Here is an 18,887-nt window from a genome sequence, read left to right as displayed (position 1 = left end):
CTACTCTTCCATCCTGTCCCAAATTTCCTCCTTTGTTAAACAATACAATGCAACTGCAACCTGGAAAGGTTATTTCTACAAAGGACACATACCACACAACTCAAAAGAGTACAAACTTTCTTGAATTTTGGGAGCTCCAGGCTATTTATTAAGTCACACCTTTTCCTCACAGAAGCCTGTTTGCAGGCTGTGCGACGGGAAGTTGCTGCTAAATGTGAGAGAAATGAGGTTGAACACTGTGAAAGCCACCCACTACATGGCTACCAGCCTCCTCCCAGTAGACTCAAATCAAGGAAAAACTTTATGAGAACTACCACTCCTCTTGGTGTCCCTCCAGCAACAGCACGGGTATCCCTCTGGGCAGCTAAACCAGGAAATCCCAACTGGATGCCCCCCCATGAGGGTATTCCTCCAGGGGCAAACCAAGAATGGTCAACTTGGAATTCCCTGAACAGACTCAGAAGCAGAGTGGGCAGATCAAAAGACAACCTGGCAAAATGGCACAACCTAAAAGAATCCCACACCTTGTGTGACTGTGGAGCAGAACAGACAACTCCGCAACTGTATGCTTATCCACTGTGCCTCGTGTACAGAGGAAGAGTTGTTGGAGGCTAAAGACAATGCTGTTGCTATTGCCCATTTTTGGTCAAAGGATATTTAGCTGCCTGCACTCCTTCTATTTTTATCGGTTTTATACTAATTCATGCAATGCTTTTGAGACGAAATAAATAACTTTTCTCTTTTATTCTCAGCTTATTTCAAATATTGCAAACTGAGTATTAAAGTGCAAAAAGTAGCTTGCACTCAGTTAATTCAGAGGGGGAAGATGGAAACTTGTCCTTCCCAGTCGGCTCAGGCAGAAGCAAACTGCTATAGCCTTTTCTGTCATCCCACTTTTATTCTTTCACACAAACACTGTTAAGCTCTCAGACCAAGGAAACATGTTCTGACTGAGTGACTGAGCTTAATGTGGATCAGGGGTCCCCAAACTAAGGCCCAGGGGCCGAATACGGCCCTCGCTCAGAGTCAACCTATGCCTGAAACAACTTGAAAGCACACAACAACTGTGCAGGTACAACTGTACCAGGAGCTCCAATTTTGTTTGCTTTGCATTGAATGTTTGTTGTAGTCCTAAGTTTCAGGGACTCTGCAGATAGGTGGCTTCTTTTAGCTGCAATCATAGGACAAGACACCTGTCCATTATAGTTAGGTTCCCTGGGCCCGCCCCCTTTTTGGGTTTTAGAGGGAATAGGAGCCATTTTGGGTTCAGTCCACACAGAGAAGCCTTTCATGCAGGACATAATACCAAGAGCTCCTGTAGAAAGCTTCGTCTTCTACGGCTTGGCTGGGGAGATATACAGCCTACAGCTTGGCCGGGGTTATACAGCCCTACAGTTCCTTTGCTGAAGGACTTCAGCCAGCCATCACCGAAACCTGAATTATTTTTCCCCTGGAAGTCTACAAAGCTCTGCTTGGTAAGGGTCACTCGCAGAAGCCAGGCGCAGTTGGTACCGGGTGCAGGGGCTCCACGTCAACAGAGGCAAAGACAGACTGCCCAGATTAGAAGTTAAGGATTTCCCCATTAGTTACAGTTATGACGATAGTGCCTGTTCCCTGTGGACAAGACTGAGAGAGAGCCAATAGACTGTTAAGAGTACCTGTTTGTTTTCATTAATAAAGAACTTTGTTGAACCTTTAAGCAATCTAAAGACAATGTTTTAAGGAAATCCAAGGGCCTTTAATCTGAGGCAGCCTCGGCGTCCCGTTCGGCACACAGAATTTATGTCCTGTCTACAGTCTTATGCACAGGCCCAGCGTGCGACAGCACAACAACAACAACAATCCTATCTCATCAATCAAAAGCAAGCCAACATTTCCAATTGACATACTAATAAGTTTACAATAGTTAAAATTGTTCTTCATTTTAATTATTGTATTGTTTTAAAGTGGGTTTTTTTGTACTACAAATAATATATGTACAGTGTGCATAGGAATTTGTTCATTTTTTTCCAAATTATAATCCATCCCTCCAACAGTTTGAGGGACTGTGACCTGGCATCAAGATGCTAAAGATGTTAGGGTTGCCTTGCACCTTCTTCCAACTGCAGAGCCCTTTGCTTTCTGAAAATCTGCTGCCATCAGGCAAGAGTTCGAAACATCTGTTTATAATCTCCCTTCTCTCTCCCCCTCCCCATGAATTTCCTAGAGCTTTTCCTGCAGGAAAGCCCTTCCAATCGATGCAGAAGGTGGCCTGTGACCAAACAAATGCGATGTGTGCAACTCAGGGGCGGCTCAACCCATTACGCAAAGTAAGCATTTGCAGTATGGTTGATTTTGCCCAGGGGCGCTCTTGAGGCACTCTTGGGGGAAAATAGACCTTGACATATGCGAGTTGTAGTTACTGGGATGTATAGTTCACCTACAATCAAAGAACATTCTGAACTCCACCAATGATGGAATTGAACCAAATATCGCACACAGAACTCCCATGACGAACAGAAAATATATATCAGTGATTGGTTGGGGGGGGGGGGGGGGCGTCAAAATACTGTTTGCTTACCATTGAAAATTACCTAGGGCTGCCTCTGGTGCAACTTCAAGGTCCCTTTCACGCTACACAGTTCTAGCACTATGATTGCACTTTAATTACCAATAGAAACTTTGTTTGTAGTTTGCTCAGAAGCATCAAAAGATCTCTCTGGCTGGGATTTCTAAACACTCCTTCTCAAACTGCAGTTCTCAGGTTTCCATAAGATGAAGCCATGGCAGTTAAGGTATAATCATCTATCTATATAAATAAAAATGTAATGTTCGTTTGTGGAATTATCATAACTCAAAAACCACTGGACAAATTAACACCAAATTTGGACAGAATATGCCTAATAATCCAATGAGTGACCATCACTCAAAAAACGGATTTTGTCATTTGGGAGTTGTAGTTGCTGGGATTTATAGTTCACCTACAATCAAAGAGCATTCTGAACTCCACCAATGATGGAATTGAACCAAACTTGGCACACAGAATTCCCACAACCAACAGAAAATACTGGAAGGGTTTGGTGGGCATTGACCTTGAGTTCTGGAGTTACAGTTTACGAATCCCAGTAGACTTCCTCGCCTATGCCTAGAGCAGTGTTTCTCAACCTTCTCAACCTTCCTTAATACGGTTTCTCGTGTTGTGGTGACCCCCAACCATAAAATTATTTTTGTTACTGCTTCATAACTCTAAATTTTGCTACCTCTATAAATCCTAATGTAAATATCTGATCTGCAGGACCTATTTTCATTCACTGGAAAAAAATTAGCACAAATACCTGATACACTCAAATTTGAATACTGGGGGGGGGGGGGCGGGTTGGGGGGGGATTGATTTGTAGTTCACCTACATTCAAAGATAATTCTGAACTGAACCAAACTTGGCACACAGAACACCCATGGGCACTGACCTTGAGTGGGCATTGAGCTTAAGTTTGGGAGTGTAGTTCAGTTGCATCCAGAGAGCACTGTGAACTCAAACAATGATGGATCTGGACCAAACTTGGCATGAATATTCCATATGCCCATATAGGAACACAGATGGAGTTTGGGGGAAATAGATTTTGAAATGTGGGAGTTGTGGTTACTGGGATTTATAGTTCATCTACAATCAAAGAGCATTCTGAACCCCACCAACAACAGAGTTGGGGGAACTTCCCACACAGAACCCCCATGACCAACAGAAAATTCTTAAGGCCATCCAGTCCAACTCTCTTCTCCAGGGCAAGAAAACATAATCTAAGCCCTCCTGACAAAGAGCCATCCAGCCATAGATATAGAGAAATATATATGACTCTCTCACACACATATATGGTATCATAACTTTGAAAGGAACCCCTAAAGAAGGACAATGATATGTTGCATGTTCCAGAGTAGGCAAACCAGACAATCTCTGCATCCACACTGACAAAGACACAGCAAGAAATGCTGTTTACCCACAAACATAAAGAAATTAAATATATTAGAAACCAACACTTTCTCGTTACTTTATTTTCCAGATCACCAGACTGGGCCACAGCAACGCGTGGCAGGGGACTGCTAGTATAAATAAAAATGTAATGTTCGTTTGTGGGATTAACATAACTCAAAAACCACTGGACGAATTGACACCAAATTTGGACACAATACACCTAACAGGCCAACAAGTGACCATCACTCATAAAAACACTGGAAAATACAGTGGAAGACACTTAAAAAGCCAAAAAAATTAAAAAAATGCATTACAACGTATGTGCAAAGCCACATATATATATGCAAGCACACATATATACACACACAAATAACATATATACAAAATCACATATATACACATATACACAAATATATACACACAAAACACATGTAAACAGACTGGGCCACAGCACTGCATGGCAGGGGGCAGCTAGTATTGTTATAAGTATGTACGGTGCGTCCTTAGTATCCACTGGGATTCAGGTCCAGGTTCTCCCACTTTCTCAGTGGCTACCAAAACCTGTGGATGTTAAAGTTTTTTTACATAAGGTACACACAGTGTACCTTATGTAAAATGGCCAAATCCAAAGCTTTTTGGATTGAAAAAGAAACAATTTCAATCTGTAAATGGTTGAGTCTGTGGGTACAGAATCCATGGATATAGAGCTATGGCCAGCAGGCCAGATGCGGCCCTCCAACATCACTTCCCTAGCCTCCACCCTAAACTTTAGTCTTAGGGTCGCCCTCAGTCTGAAATGAAGGCACACAACAACAGCAATCCTATTTATGCTTGCCACAGATGCAGGCGAAACGTCAGGAGAGAATGCTTCTAGAACATGGCCATATATCCCGAAAAACCTACAACAACCCAACAACACCTAGCTCCAGCAGACAAGAGTCCTTTGTCTCACCCTGGTCATTCCACAGATATATAAACCCTTTTTCCTAGTTCCAACAGACCTCACTACCTCTGAGGATGCTTGCCATAGATGCAGGCGAAACGTCAGGAGAGAATGCCTATAGAACATGGCCATATAGCCCAAAAAAACCTACAACAACCCAACCCAATCTTATTTATTATTTTACTTCATTTCTTAATTCACTTGACTCTTTCATAGAATCATAGAATTGGAAGAGACCTCATTGGCCATCCAGTCCAACCCCCTGCCAAGAAGCAGGAAAACTGCATTCAAAGCACCCCAACAGATGGCCATCTAGCCTGTGTTTAAAAGCCTCCAAAGAAGGAGCCTCCACCACACTCTGAGGCAGAGAGTTCCACTGCTGAACAGCTCTCACAGTCAGAAAGTTCTACCTAATGATTAGATAGAATCTCCTTTCTTGTAGTTTGAAGCCATTGTTCCGCCTCCTAGTCTCCAGGGCAGCGGTAAACAAGCTCGCTCCCTCCTCCCTATGACTTCCTCTCACATATTTATACATGGCTATCATGTCTCCTCTCAGTTAAAAGCAGGCCCACGCTTCTCATTGAATTACTGGTAACTTTAAAAAGGTAAAGGTAGTCCCCTGACATTAAGTCCAGTCATGTCTGACTCTGGGGTGTGGTGCTCATCTCCATTTCTAAGTCGAAGAGCCAGCGTTGTCCGTAGACACCTCCAAGGTCATGTGGCCGGCATGACTGCATGGAGCGCCGTTTAAGCAACTGGTAAGTTTATGTTGCTTAAAATTTTTCTTTATTGTAAATACTACCTCTGAGGATGCTTGCATAGATAGAGGTGAAACGTCAGGAGAGAATGCCTCTAGACCATGGCCATATAGCCCGATAAAACCTCCAACAACCCAGTGATTCTGGCCATGAAAGCCTTTGACAATACATTGTATTGTTATTTTTTCTGCTCTACAAATCAGATATGTATAGTGTGCATAGGGTTTTTTTTTCAAACTACTGCCCCCCAACAGTCTGAAGGATTGTGAGCTTTAAAAGTTTGAGGACCCCTGATATAGAGGGTCAGCTATACTGTGAGAGGTGCCAAGCTCTGCATTAGTTTGCCAAACATGACCTTATGATGTGTGATTCTGTAGAATACGCCTTCTGTCTTGACACCAGCTCCCGGCATTCCATCTGAATGCTTTTAACATGCCATCATGCTCAAGTGTGACCAAGATATAAAACCCAAGGCAAGGCAGGGCAAGGCTGTTGTACACTCAGAATCCAGCCAGCCCTTGTGCAGCTGCCTTTTGGTGGTGTCTCAACTTAAGACAGGGGTCCTCAAACTTTTTAAACAGAGGGCCAGGTCACAGAACCTCAAACTGTTGGAGGGCCGGATTATAATTTTAAAAAAATATATATGAATAAATTCCTATGCACACTGTACATATCTTATTTGTAGTGCAAAAGACACTTACAAACAATACAATAATTAAAATGAAGAACAATTTTAACAATATAAACTTATTAGTATTTCAATGGGAAGTGTGGGCCTGCTTTTGGCTGATGAGATAATAATAATAATAATAATAATAATAATAATAATAATAATAAGGCCATGACAGACTTTGTATTTCTAGGCGCAAAGATTACTGCAGATGCAGACTGTGGCCAGGAAATCAGAAGACGCTTACTTCTTGGGAGGAGAGCAATGGCCAATCTCGATAAAATAGTAAAGAGTAGAGACATCAGACTGGCAACAAAGATCCGCCTAGTCAAAGCCATGGTCTTCCCTGTAGTAACCTACGGATGTGAGAGCTGGACCTTAGGGAAGGCTGAGCGAAGGAAGATCGATGCTTTTGAGCTGTGGTGTTGGAGGAAAGTGCTGAGAGTGCCTTGGACTGCGAGAAGATCCAACCAGTCCATCCTCCAGGAAATAAAGCCCGACTGCTCACTGGAGGGAAGGATACTAGAGACAAAGCTGAAGTACTTTGGCCACATCATGAGGAGACAGCAAAGCCTAGAGAAGACAATTATGCTGGGGAAAGTGGAAGGCAAAAGGAAGACGGGCCGACCAAGGACAAGATGGATGGATGGCACCCTTGAAGTGACTGGACTGACCTTGAAGGAGCTGGGGGTGGTGACTGCCGACAGGGAGCTCTGGCGTGGGCTGGTCCATGAGGTCACGAAGAGTCGGAGACGACTGAACGAATGAACAATAATAATAATAATAATAATAATAATAATAATAATAAACCTTTATTTGTACCCCGCTACCATCTCCCGAAGAACTCGGTGCGGCTTACAAGAGGCCGAGCCCAAATACAATAGGAAAAATAACAGCAACAACAGACAACAAAATAACTCAGAAAATAAAGCAATAACATTGACAACACACATTGACACAATTAAAAACAATGGCAGGGCCAAATGTAAGAATTAAAAGTAAAAGTGCTGGGCATGACCAGGTGGAGTGTTTTTGGAGGAGGATGGGCATGCAGATATCCTAGATCTCTGATAAAGTGCATTGGAACATAATGCTAGGAGTTTCCTATTCTGGAAAGGCACACTGGAACAACCACGTTTTCAAGCTCCTCCTAAAGATTGCTAGCAACGGGGCCAGCCTGATGTCCTTGGGGAGAGAGTTCCAGAGTCGGGGGGCTACCACAGAGAAGGCCCTGTCCCTCGTCCCCACCAATTGCGCTTGCGATGCCGGTGGGATCATGAGCAGGGCCTCTCCCAATGAACGAAGAGATTGTGTGGGTTCATACACAGAGATGCGGTCACGCAGGTAGGCGGGTCCCAAACAGTTTAGGGCTTTGTAGGTAAGCACCTGCACCTTGAATTGGGACCGGAAAATGAAAGGCGGCCAATGGAGCTCCTTAAACAGGAGGGTTGACTTCTCCCTGTAAGGAGCACCAGTTAACAACCTGGCTGCCGATCGCTGAACCAATTGAAATTTCCAGGCAGTTTTCAAGGGCAGCCCCACGTAGAGTGCATTACAGTAGTCCAACCTGGAAGTGTCACCCTGGCCAGATCCGCCTTCACGAGGTATGGTCGCAGTTGGTGCACGAGTCTTAATTATGCAAAGGCCCTCCCGGCCACCGCTGACGCCTGAGCCTCAAGCAACAGTGATGAGTCCAGGAAGACACCCAAACTGCGGACCTGTGACTTCAGGGGGAGTGTAACCCCGTCCAGCACAGGTTGCCACCCTATACCCCAATCCGGTTTACGATCAACCAGGATGGCCTCTGTCTTGTCGGGATTGATCTTCAGCTTGTTCTTCCTCATCCAGACAGCCATAGCGGTCAGACACCCGTCCAGCACCCGAGGGGCTTGCTTGCTAGCGACGGGGATAGGACTGCTGCTGTTGTTGTTGTTGTTGTGTGCTTTCAAGTCGTTTCAGACTTAGGTTGACCCTAAGCAAGGGCCGGGTAAATGACCTTGGAGGGCCGTATCCGGCCCCCAAGCCATAGTTTGAGGACCCCTGACTTAAGAGGTAGTCAAAAGACAACAAAATTTGCTTTTCACACATGGCACCAGGAGCACCTAGTGGTGCAGTGTGTTAAACCACTGAGCTACTAAACTTGCTAACCGAAAGGTCACAGCTTCGAATCCGGGAAGCGGTGTGAGCTCCCACTGTTAGCCCCAGCTTCTGCCAACCTAGCAGTTCGAAAACATGCAAATGTGAGTAGATCAATAGGTACCGCTCTGGCAGGAAGGTAACGGCGCTCAGGCCTGTAGCGAGGGGGGGGGTTAGGGGTTCAACCCCCCCCCCCCCCCGAAATGTTTCAGATTTTTTTAAAAAACCTGGTTTACTCATGAATTTTAACTGGTTAACCAAATCCCCATGCTAAGTCTATGACAGGGGTCCACAAACTTTTTAAACAGAGGGCCAGGTCACAGTCCCTCAAACTGTTGGAGGGCCGGATTATAATTTGGAAAAAAAATGAATGAATTCCTATGCACACTGCACATATCTTATTTGTAGTGCAAAAAACAATACAATAATTAAAATGAAGAACAATTTTAACAAATATAAAATTATTAGTATTTCAATGGGAAGTGTGGGTCTGCTTTTGGCTGATGAGATAGGGTTGTTGTTGTTGTTGTGTACTTTCAAGTCGTTTCAGAGTTAGGTTGACCCTGAGCGAGGGCCGGGAAAATGACCTTGGAGGGCCGTATCCGGCCCCCAGGCCTTAGTTTGAGGACCCCTGGTCTATGAGATGCAAAAAATCAAGAGTCCCTCCAGAACTGTAAGCACTATCTCAGGCAAATATTGACAATTTATTCACACTGTCATTACTTGCAGCAATAGCCGATGTAGTGAAGCAACCAAGTTGGGTGTGTGTGTGTGTTGAATGCTCTCATTAAGGAGGCCAGACTTGGTGGAGGTGGTTGACAGGGCGGAGCTGCAGGCTATTGAAGGCTGGTCTGCCCCCTGCTGTGCTCTTTGCTTCAGCGTGAGCTAGGAGGCAGATTTCAACACCCCCTCACGAAAATTTCAACCCCCCCCCCCGAAAATTTCAACCCCTCCCGAATTTTTTTTCTGGCTACGGCCTTAACGGCGCTCCATGCAGTCATGCTAGCCACATGACCTTGGAGGTGTCTATGGACAACACCGGCTCTTTGGTTTAGAAATGGAGGTAGTCAAAAGACAACAAAATTTGACACATGTCACCAGGAGCACCTAGTGGTGCAGTGTGTTAAACCACTGAGCTACTAAACTTGCTAACCGAAAGGTCACAGCTTCGAATCCGGGAAGCGGTGTGAGCTCCCACTGTTAGCCCCAGCTTCTGCCAACCTAGTAGTTCGACCCCCAGAGGAGCCCCCGGTGGCGCAGTGGGTTAAACCCCTGTGCCGGCAGGACTGAAGACCGATAAGTCGCAGGTTTGAATCTGGGGAGAGGCAGATGAGCTCCCTCTATCAGCTCCAGCTCCTCATGCGGGGACATGAGAGAAGCCTCCCAGAAGGATGATAAAAACATCAAATCATCCAGGCATCCCCTGGGCAACTTCCTTGCAGACGGCCAATTCTCTCACACCAGGAGTCACTCCTGACACGACAACCCCCCCCCCCCCAAAAAAAAACCAACCTCCAGAATCGGACATGACTGGACTTAATGTCAGGGGAAAACTTTTACCTTTACCTATTCCAAACAAGAGGCAACTTCAAAAGACTGAGCTACTGGACTAGTCTATATAAATAAAAATGTAATGTTTGTTTGTGGGATTAACAGAACTCAAAAACCACTGGGGGAATTGACACCAAATTTGGACAGAATACACCTAATAACCCAGTGTATGTGCTTTACTCAAAAAATTGATTTTATCATTTGGGAGTTGTAGTTGCTGGGATTTATAGTTAACTTACAATCAAAGAGCATTCTGAACCCCATCAAGGATGGAATTGAACCAAACGTGGCACACAGGACTCCCATGGCTAACAGAAAACACTGGAAGGGTTTGGTGGGCATTGATTTTGAGTTTGGGAGTTGTAGTTCACCTACATCCAGAGAGCACTGTGGACTCAAACAATGATGGATCTGGACCAAACTTGGCACAAATATTCCATATGCTCAAATATGAACACAGGTGGAGTTTGGGGGAAATAGACCTGGACATTTGGGAGTTGTAGTTACTGGGATTTATAGTTCACCTACAATCAAAGAGCATTCTGAATCCCACCAACGACAGAATTGGGGCAAATTTCCCATACAGAACCCCCATGACCAACAGAAAATACTTAAGGCCATCCAGTCCAACTCTCTTCACCAGGGCAAGAAAATGTCGCAGCTATGGCGTTGCTGCTTTATAGCTGGAGTTGTATTCAAACATTCAAACCACCTTCTTGGAAGCTGCGCCCCGTTGAGAAAATAATGCAATCCACAGAAGACAAACTTTCTTCAAATAAAGTAAATGTTTATGCCACAGTAACAAATAACAGTTTCAGTCCATCCCAATAATCCAGCAAACCTTCCTTGAGCTTTTACAGGAATCTATTGCTCTCATCACCAGCATCAGCATTCTCTGCTCATACTCTTCTCTCTTCTCTTCACTCTACTCCACTCTCGTCACTCCTCTACTCTGTTTCTTCTCTCAATTTGTAGTAGCTAAGCTCTCACAGGTGCTGGTCATACAATGACTGGACATGATTCCTGCAACCACTTATCCATTTTTCACTTAAGAAATGATCTACATAACATAAAACTCTGACACCCCTTTCCTTTCTTAAGTGGAAAACCCAATACAAAATGTTACTAATACACAGCAAATCATATCACATTTACATAATTTTACATACAGGTATACAGGATACAATTATCTGTTTAATTTTCTTTTTCTTTTACCAAACTCAAACCATTTTTCTTATGTAAAAACACCTTGCACCACGAACCTATCTGGAGGTACCCCTATATTTGTTCTTTTTGACCTCCTAGGAATTTCAATCATTTCTACTTTTTTATCTTCTTCATCACTGCTAGATTGATGTTCCCTTTTTACTCCAGTCATGGATCTAGCTGCTTCATTGCTGGTACCAGGTAATTCAGAAGTCTCAGTTTGTTCCTGGTCTTGTGCTATTTCTGGCATATTGGACTCAGAAACTGATCTCACTTCTCTTTCAATATTGACCTCTTGATTATTTTCTTCTTGCCTGTTATCTACTGGCAACCATACTTCAGTACCTTTCTCTGTAGCTTTTGGAGCTTTCCTGTAATGATCAACAAACACTTCATTATTTTGGTGAATATGCTCCCAACCTGCATGTTTTTCAAAATTAGCATTCCTAGATATTACCACTTTATTGAAACCTGCATAGAATCTGTATCCCTTGGTCTTTTCTTCATATCCAATGAACCTTAATCTCTGCCACTTCCTTTGCCCCTTTCTTCGCAACTGACTAGGAATTAGGACATTGGCATAGCTTCCAAAAATTCTCAGATATTTCAGGTTTGGCTTTCTTTTGTATAACATACAAAATGGCGTTTCATTTACACATGAACTCCATGTCCTATTTATAACATGCGTGGCAGTCAAAATGGCTTCAGCCCACAATTTTCTAGGTGCTTTGGCATCATCCAACATGCTATTCATCATTACTTTTAATACTCCTATCTTTCTCTCTGCTACTCCATTCTCAGCAGGAGAATAGGGATTAGTTTTCTCATGACAAATTCCTTTTTCTCTTAACCATTGTTGAAACTGATTGCTCATGAATTCACCACCTCTGTCTGTTCTCATGCATCCTAACTTACAAGAAAATTTTCTTTCAATCATTGCAAGCCACTCTCTAAACTTGCCAAACACTTGGTGCTTTGATTTCAACAATATACAATAACAAAATCTCGTGAAATCATCCACAATTACCAAAATGTACTTCGTGCCCCCCTCACTTGGAGAAAAGGGTCCTGCCAGATCCAAATGTATAAGCTCAAAAGGTCTTTTGGTAGTTTTAAAACTCTTTTTAGCTATAGGATGCCTTTTCAACTTAGATCTTGAACAAACTGCACAATCCAAAAATTTGTTACACTGTTTTAAACTTAACTCTGTAACTGTAGCCAGTTTCTGTAAATAAGGAAAACTACAATGCCCAAGTACACGATGCATGTAGTGCACACAATCTTGATGTAAAGGCTTGTTTTCTGTCCTAAATACATTTAACACATTTTCCTTATCATTCAAAACATAAACTTTGTTCACCAATTTTCCCTTAGCACACAGTTTATCATCTTTCACTACCTCACAACCTTTATCATCCAGGTTTATTTTATAACCTTGCAAACAAAGACTAGCTGCACTCACTAGGCAGTACTCTAAATTTGGAACTAATAATACCTCATGAAAACTTCTTCCCAAACTTGGGATAAAGGCAGTTCCTTGCATGCTGCATTTGGCTAAAGTTCCATCAGCCAATATCACATGTTCAATTTTAGATTTACAAGTATCACTTAACAACTCTATATCATTTACACAATGCTCAGCACTACCAGAATCTAACAACCAAATATTCTTGCTCAGTCCTTTAACTTTACACAAAGTATTTACACTTGAGTATGCTCCTCCTCTTGAGTAGTCCAAACTCTTTCTTTGTTGAAAGCCTCGCCTTCTTTCTTCTTCTTTCTTCTTTCTTCTTTGTGGACAGTCCCTTGCTAAATGTTTGGTGCTTTCACATTCAAAACATCTTTTTACAAAAAACACAGATGCTGTTTTCTCACCAACATTTTTAACACAGTCCTTTCCTTTATCATGCTCAGCTGATGTTTCTCTAACAAACTCCAAACGCTTCTCCTGTTCAATCAGCCTGGCTGAAACATAATCCAAGGTTAAGTCCTCTTCAGGCACATTTTGCATAGCATAAACAAAATTATCCCAACTTTGGTCCAATGATGATAACAAAATAAATGCCTTGTGGGTCTCAGTAAAAGTCATTTGCCTGTCCTCCAGTTCCACAAATAAATTTCTCAACTTCTGCAAATGCTCAAAAACACTGTCTCCCCTTTTTAACTTTAAATTATAAAGACGTCTCGTCAAGATGATTTTAATCCCGGGCGTTTCCGACTGGTACACACTCCGCAGACGCTCCCAGCATTCTTTCGCTGTTGTAGCATTCCTCAAATATGTGAGTTGACTATCTTCCACAGCGAGAATAATATTTGCTTTACATTTCTCATCATTTCTTAGTTCCGCAGCATTCGCCCCAGCTCCTGGAGGATTCTCAACTATGTCCCATAAGTTCTCTCTGATGAGAAAATACTTTAACTTCACTGCCCACGATGAGTAGTTGGAAGAATTCAGTCTCTCCAGTGGCAAACCACCACTCCCGCTCTGAGACATGTCTTCCAATCTTTTCTTTCAACAAACACAACCACCAAACAGTCTTTACAGAAATGCTCCTAGACAAGGCTGCTGGAACTGCTGGCACTGCTGGTACGGCTGGCGCAGCTGGGCCCATAACCCATGTCGCAGCTATGGCGTTGCTGCTTTATAGCTGGAGTTGTATTCAAACATTCAAACCACCTTCTTGGAAGCTGCGCCCCGTTGAGAAAATAATGCAATCCACAGAAGACAAACTTTCTTCAAATAAAGTAAATGTTTATGCCACAGTAACAAATAACAGTTTCAGTCCATCCCAATAATCCAGCAAACCTTCCTTGAGCTTTTACAGGAATCTATTGCTCTCATCACCAGCATCAGCATTCTCTGCTCATACTCTTCTCTCTTCTCTTCACTCTACTCCACTCTCGTCACTCCTCTACTCTGTTTCTTCTCTCAATTTGTAGTAGCTAAGCTCTCACAGGTGCTGGTCATACAATGACTGGACATGATTCCTGCAACCACTTATCCATTTTTCACTTAAGAAATGATCTACATAACATAAAACTCTGACAGAAAATGGAATCAGAGCCCTCCTGACAAAGAGCCATCCAGCCATAGAGATAGATAGATAGATATGATTCACACACACACAGATATAGTATCCTAGATTTGCCCTACTTGTGCAACTCTCAAAAACTGATGAATCTTGCTATGCGCCAGAGTAATAAAGTAATTAGAAAGGGACCCCTAAAGAAGGACAATTCTATGTTGCATGTTCCAGAGTAGGCAAACTAAACAATCTCCACATCAACACTGAGAAAGAAACAACAAGAAATACTGTTTACCCACAAGCATAAAGAAATTACATATATTAGAAAGCAATACTTTCTAATTACTTTATTTTCCAGATCACCAGACTGGGCCACAGCAACGTGTGGCAGGGGATGGCTAGTAATATTATAAATAGTATATGTATATACAATATATTACATTATATTATGTTATTAGATTAGCACAGGAGACAAGGCAGAACTGTCTTCTGCCCTCCTCTCCCTTCACTCTGGCAGTTGGTGCTTTGAACAGCTCTGAATGCCAATCGCTTGATCTGTTGCTGGAAATGGGACAGGGAGCAGCTTTCCTTTTTTTCCTTCCAAGAGAGCTGCCCAGATGTTCCCAATTAGGTTCCCCTCCCCTCTTTCCTTCTCTCTCTCTCTTCCCCTACCTCCCCTTTTGGTCCCATCTGGCTCTTTCAAGGGGACCCCACAGCCTTCCCCTCTCCTCCTTCCCAAACCTGACAGGCCTTGACTTTTTTCCCTCCTTCTCCTGCCATTCCTCTGGTCAAGCTCCAGCCTCAAAAAGATGTGTGTCCACACCCCCCCCCCCGCCGCCCCGTTGTTTCTTGTGGGCTGGCAATCCAAGACCAACCCCTTCTCCAGGTCCCAAGCTCCCCAAAGCAAAGTGCTTGCCAACCACAATCGGGCAGGGCTGTGGGGAAAGGGGGAGAGAGAGAGAGAGAGAGAGAGAGAAAGAAAGAAAGAAAGAAAGAAAGAAAGAAAGAAAGAAAGAAAGAAAGAAGGAAGGGAGAGAGAGAGAGGAAGGAAGGAAGGAAGGAAGGAAGGAAGGAAGGAAGGAAGGAAGGAAGGAAGGAAGGAAGGAAGGGAGAGAGAGAGGAAGGAAGGAAGGAAGGAAGGAAGGAAGGAAAAGAGAGAGAGAGAGAGAGAGAAGAAGAAGGAAAGAAGAAAGAGAGAGAGAAAGAGAGGAAGGAAGGATGGAAGGGAGAGCGGGGGAGAGAGAGGAAGGAAGGAAGGAAGGAAGGAAGGAGAGAAGAAGGAAGGAAGAAAGAGAGAGAGAACGAAAGAGAGGAAGGAAGGAAGGAAGGAGAGAAGAAGGAAGGAAGAAAGAGAGAGAGAACGAAAGAGAGGAAGGAAGGAAGGAAGGATGGAAGGAAAAAGAGAGAAAGAAGGAAGGAAGAGAGAGAGAAAGAGAGGAAGGAATAAGGAAGGAAGGAAGGAAGGAAGGAAGGAAGGAAGGAAGGAAGGAAGAGAGAGAAGAAGAAGGAAGGAAGGAAGGAAGGAAGGAAGAGAGAGAGGAAAGAAAGAAAGAGAGAGAGAGAAAGAAGGAAGGAAGGAAGGAAAAGAGAGAGAAAGAGAGGAGGGAAGGAAGGAAGAGAGAGAGAGAGAAAGAGAGGAAGGAAGGAAGGAAAGAAAGAAAGAAAAAGAGAGAGGAAGGAAGGAAGGAAGAGAGAGAGAGAGGAAGGATAGATAGAAAGAGAGAGAGAAAGGAAGGAAGAGAGAGAGGAAGGAAGAGAGAAAGAGAGGAAGAAAGGAAGGAAAGAGAGACAGAGAGGAAGGAAGGAAGAGAGAGAGAGAGGAAGGAAGGAAGAAAGGAAAGAAAGAGAGAGAAAAGAAGGAAGGAAGGAAAGAAAGAGGGAGGGAGGGAGGGAGGGGGGAAGAAGGAAGGAAGGAAAGAAGGAAGGAAGGAAGGAAGGAAGGAAGGAAGGAAGGAAGGAAGGAAGACAATTCTTTGGTGCCCGACTCCTAAAGAGAAACAGCTGGAAGTGACCGCAACGGGGGCCTCTCTGAAAGAAAAACAAACCCAAAGGACGACGAAGCAAAAGCTGGGGATAATCCAGATGTGGCTTCTCCCCCTCCTTCTCTTCTTCCCCCTTCTCCGTTATGCCTTTTCCTCTCTTCTCTTTCAGCAAGAAGGAGAGAAGCTGAGCTTCAAAGGGAAGTCCTCTCACTGCGGAGAGAGTCGGGGCCGCTTTGGGGTCCAGGGGATGGGGCTGCTTTGTCTGGTTTTTATTTGGGGGGGGGGGGGTGAGTGGATGAAGATGCCAGTGCCCGCTCTCTGTCCCCTTCCTGCCAAGGCGAATGGAAGGGGCAAAAAGCCCCCCGACTTACCCCAAAAGCGAAGGGGCGCTTCCTCTCCTCCGTCCAGGCTGGCTTGGCAAACTCTGAAAGGGCGACAAGAAGAGAGAGAGGCGCTTGAGAGGAAGGCTCCAAGTTTGGAGGAAGCGGGAGGGGCATCCTCCTCCTCCTCCTCCTCCTCCTCTTTCTCAGTCCCCCGACGAAGCAAAGGATGCCAGGGGTGTCCCCTTCGAGGTACCTTGGCTGGGTCCTCTCCTTTCCCCCTCATCCGCTCGGACTCCTCCTCCTCCTCCTCTTCTTACTTCTCCTCCCTCGGAAAAAGGGGCCCAAGGAGCCGCGGGTGGGAAGGCTCCGCCTTTCTCTGCCCCCCCCCCCCCCTTTTTGGTAGGCTGTCGGGATATACATACATCCAGAGGCGGCCCTAGATAATTTTCAACTGTAAGCAAACAGTATTTTGGCGCCCCCCCCCCCAACCAATCATTGATATATATTTTCTGTTCGTTGTGGGAGTTCTGTGTGCCATGTTTGGTTCAATTCCATCATTGGTGGAGTTCAGAATGCTCTTTGATTGTAGGTGAACTATACATCCCAGTAACTACACTTGCCACATTTGCTCCCTTGCCTGGCCCGCTTTGGGTCCGGAGGCGTGCCTGAAGACCCCGGCGTGTGCACCAAAAGTCACCTCCTGACTTTCTCCTCAGCCATTGGGACCGAGAGAGAGAGAGAGGTAGCGCAAAAACAAAGGAGGGAGCGGAGGTGGGAGATAACTCCAGCTGAAGGGGCTCTCTCTCTCTCTCTCTCTCTCTCTCTCTGGGTCCCAATGGCTGAAGAGAAAGTCAGGAGAAGAGGCAACTTTTGGTGCACACACTGGGGTCTTCAGACACGCCTCCGCACCCGAAGCGGGCCAGGTGCGGTGGCTCCGCCCCTTGGCCCACCCGCGGATTGAGGAGAGGAGAGGAGGCAGGTGGAGCGCTGGGGGATCGGGAAAGGGAGCTAGTCATGGGGAAGGGATTGAACGCGGAGAATGATTGAGCACCCCCTCTGCTCGCACACCCGGTGGCCGAGTGGAGCAGGAACGAGAGGGGCTCGGCGAGGCTCAAGGGCCCGGCCCCTTTGGGAAGAAGATCGCCTGGCAGCGAGGCAAGAAAGCCGAGGCTCCCCCCGGACTGCTAGGGCTGTTGTGAGCTGAGGGGGCGCTCCTCAAGTGGTGGTTGAGGGGCATTTACAGAGGCACCTCTGCGCCCCTGGCAAAAAAAAAAAAGTTCTGCGACCGCTTACTTCGCGTAATGGACAAAGCCGCCCCTGCATACATCACACATTTACTAATCACAAACCAGCCTTTGCAAGGCTTGCTAAACAGGCTGCTTGGCCTTTCTTGTTGTTGTTCATTCCTTCAGTCGTTTCCGACTCCTCGTGACCTCATGGACCAGCCACGCCAGAGTTCCCTATCGGCCGTCACCACCCCCAGCTCCTTCAAGGTCAATCCAGTCACTTCAAGTGTTCTGGTACAGCTGTACCAGGAGCTCTAATTCTGTTTCCTTTGCATTAAATGTTTGTTTGCAATCCCAGGCTTGGGATTTTGCAGCAGGGTGGCTTCCTGTTATAGTTTGCAATCATAGGGCAAGCCACCTGTCAATTATCGTTAGGTTATTTATTTATTTATTTATTTCGGGTGCTTCTACCCCGCCCTTCTCAACCCCTGAGAGGGGACTCAGGGCGGCTTACAAAAAAGGCACAATTCGATGCCTATACAAAATACACAAACATACAAAACAGCAGTTAAAACAATTATCACAGTTTATTTTTATCGGTACATAACACAATCCCTGGTCCCGCCCCTTTTTGAGTTTTGGAGGGAATAGGAGCCTTTTTGAGTAAGTCCACACAGAGAAGCCTTTCATGCAGGACATAATACCAAGAGCTCCTGTAGAAAGCTTCGTCTTCTACGGCTTGGCCGGGGAGATATACAGCCCACAGCTTGGCCAGGGAGATATACAGCCTACAGCTTGGCCGAGGATTATACAGCCTTACAGTTCCTTCGCTGAGGGACTTCAGCCAGCCATCACCAAAACCTGAACTCCTTTTTCCCTTGGAAGTCTACAAAGCTCTGCTTGGTAAGGGTCACTCGCGGAAGCCAGACGCAGTTGGTACCGGTACGCCAACAGAGGCAAAGACAGACTGCCCAGATTAGAAGTTAAGGATTTCCCCATTACAGTTACAGTTAAGAAGATAGTGCCTGTTCCCTGTAGACAAGATTGAAAGAGCCAATAGACTATTAAGAAAGCCGTAAAGTACCTGTTTGTTTTTATTAATAAAGAACTTTGTTGAACT

At 44.9% G+C, this 18,887-nt stretch overlaps 1 protein-coding gene and 1 long non-coding RNA gene across 3 annotated transcripts in view; both read right to left on the bottom strand.

Moving 5' to 3' along the window:
* Positions 1-16,873, bottom strand: part of KANK2 (KN motif and ankyrin repeat domains 2) — a 136,133-nt gene extending 119,260 nt beyond the window's left edge. The window contains exons 1-2 of one of the 2 annotated variants that reach the window (XM_060763542.2): positions 16,795-16,873; positions 16,590-16,642 (exon numbers count right to left, since the gene is read on the bottom strand). The gene's annotated coding sequence lies outside the window, so the exon portion shown is untranslated. The other variant, XM_060763541.2, reaches the window with a different exon arrangement.
* On the bottom strand, positions 10,771-15,233 carry LOC137096090 (uncharacterized). The gene is made up of 2 exons (XR_010909256.1): positions 12,916-15,233; positions 10,771-11,581 (listed from the first exon to the last, which is right to left on the bottom strand). It is a non-coding gene; the product is annotated as an uncharacterized lncRNA (long non-coding RNA).
* Positions 16,874-18,887: the final 2,014 nt, after the last annotated feature.

Source organism: Anolis sagrei, chromosome 2, assembly GCF_037176765.1.
Source record: "Anolis sagrei isolate rAnoSag1 chromosome 2, rAnoSag1.mat, whole genome shotgun sequence".
In the NCBI taxonomy this organism is placed as follows: domain Eukaryota; kingdom Metazoa; phylum Chordata; class Lepidosauria; order Squamata; family Dactyloidae; genus Anolis; species Anolis sagrei.
This window is presented reverse-complemented; position numbering and strand designations above follow the sequence as displayed.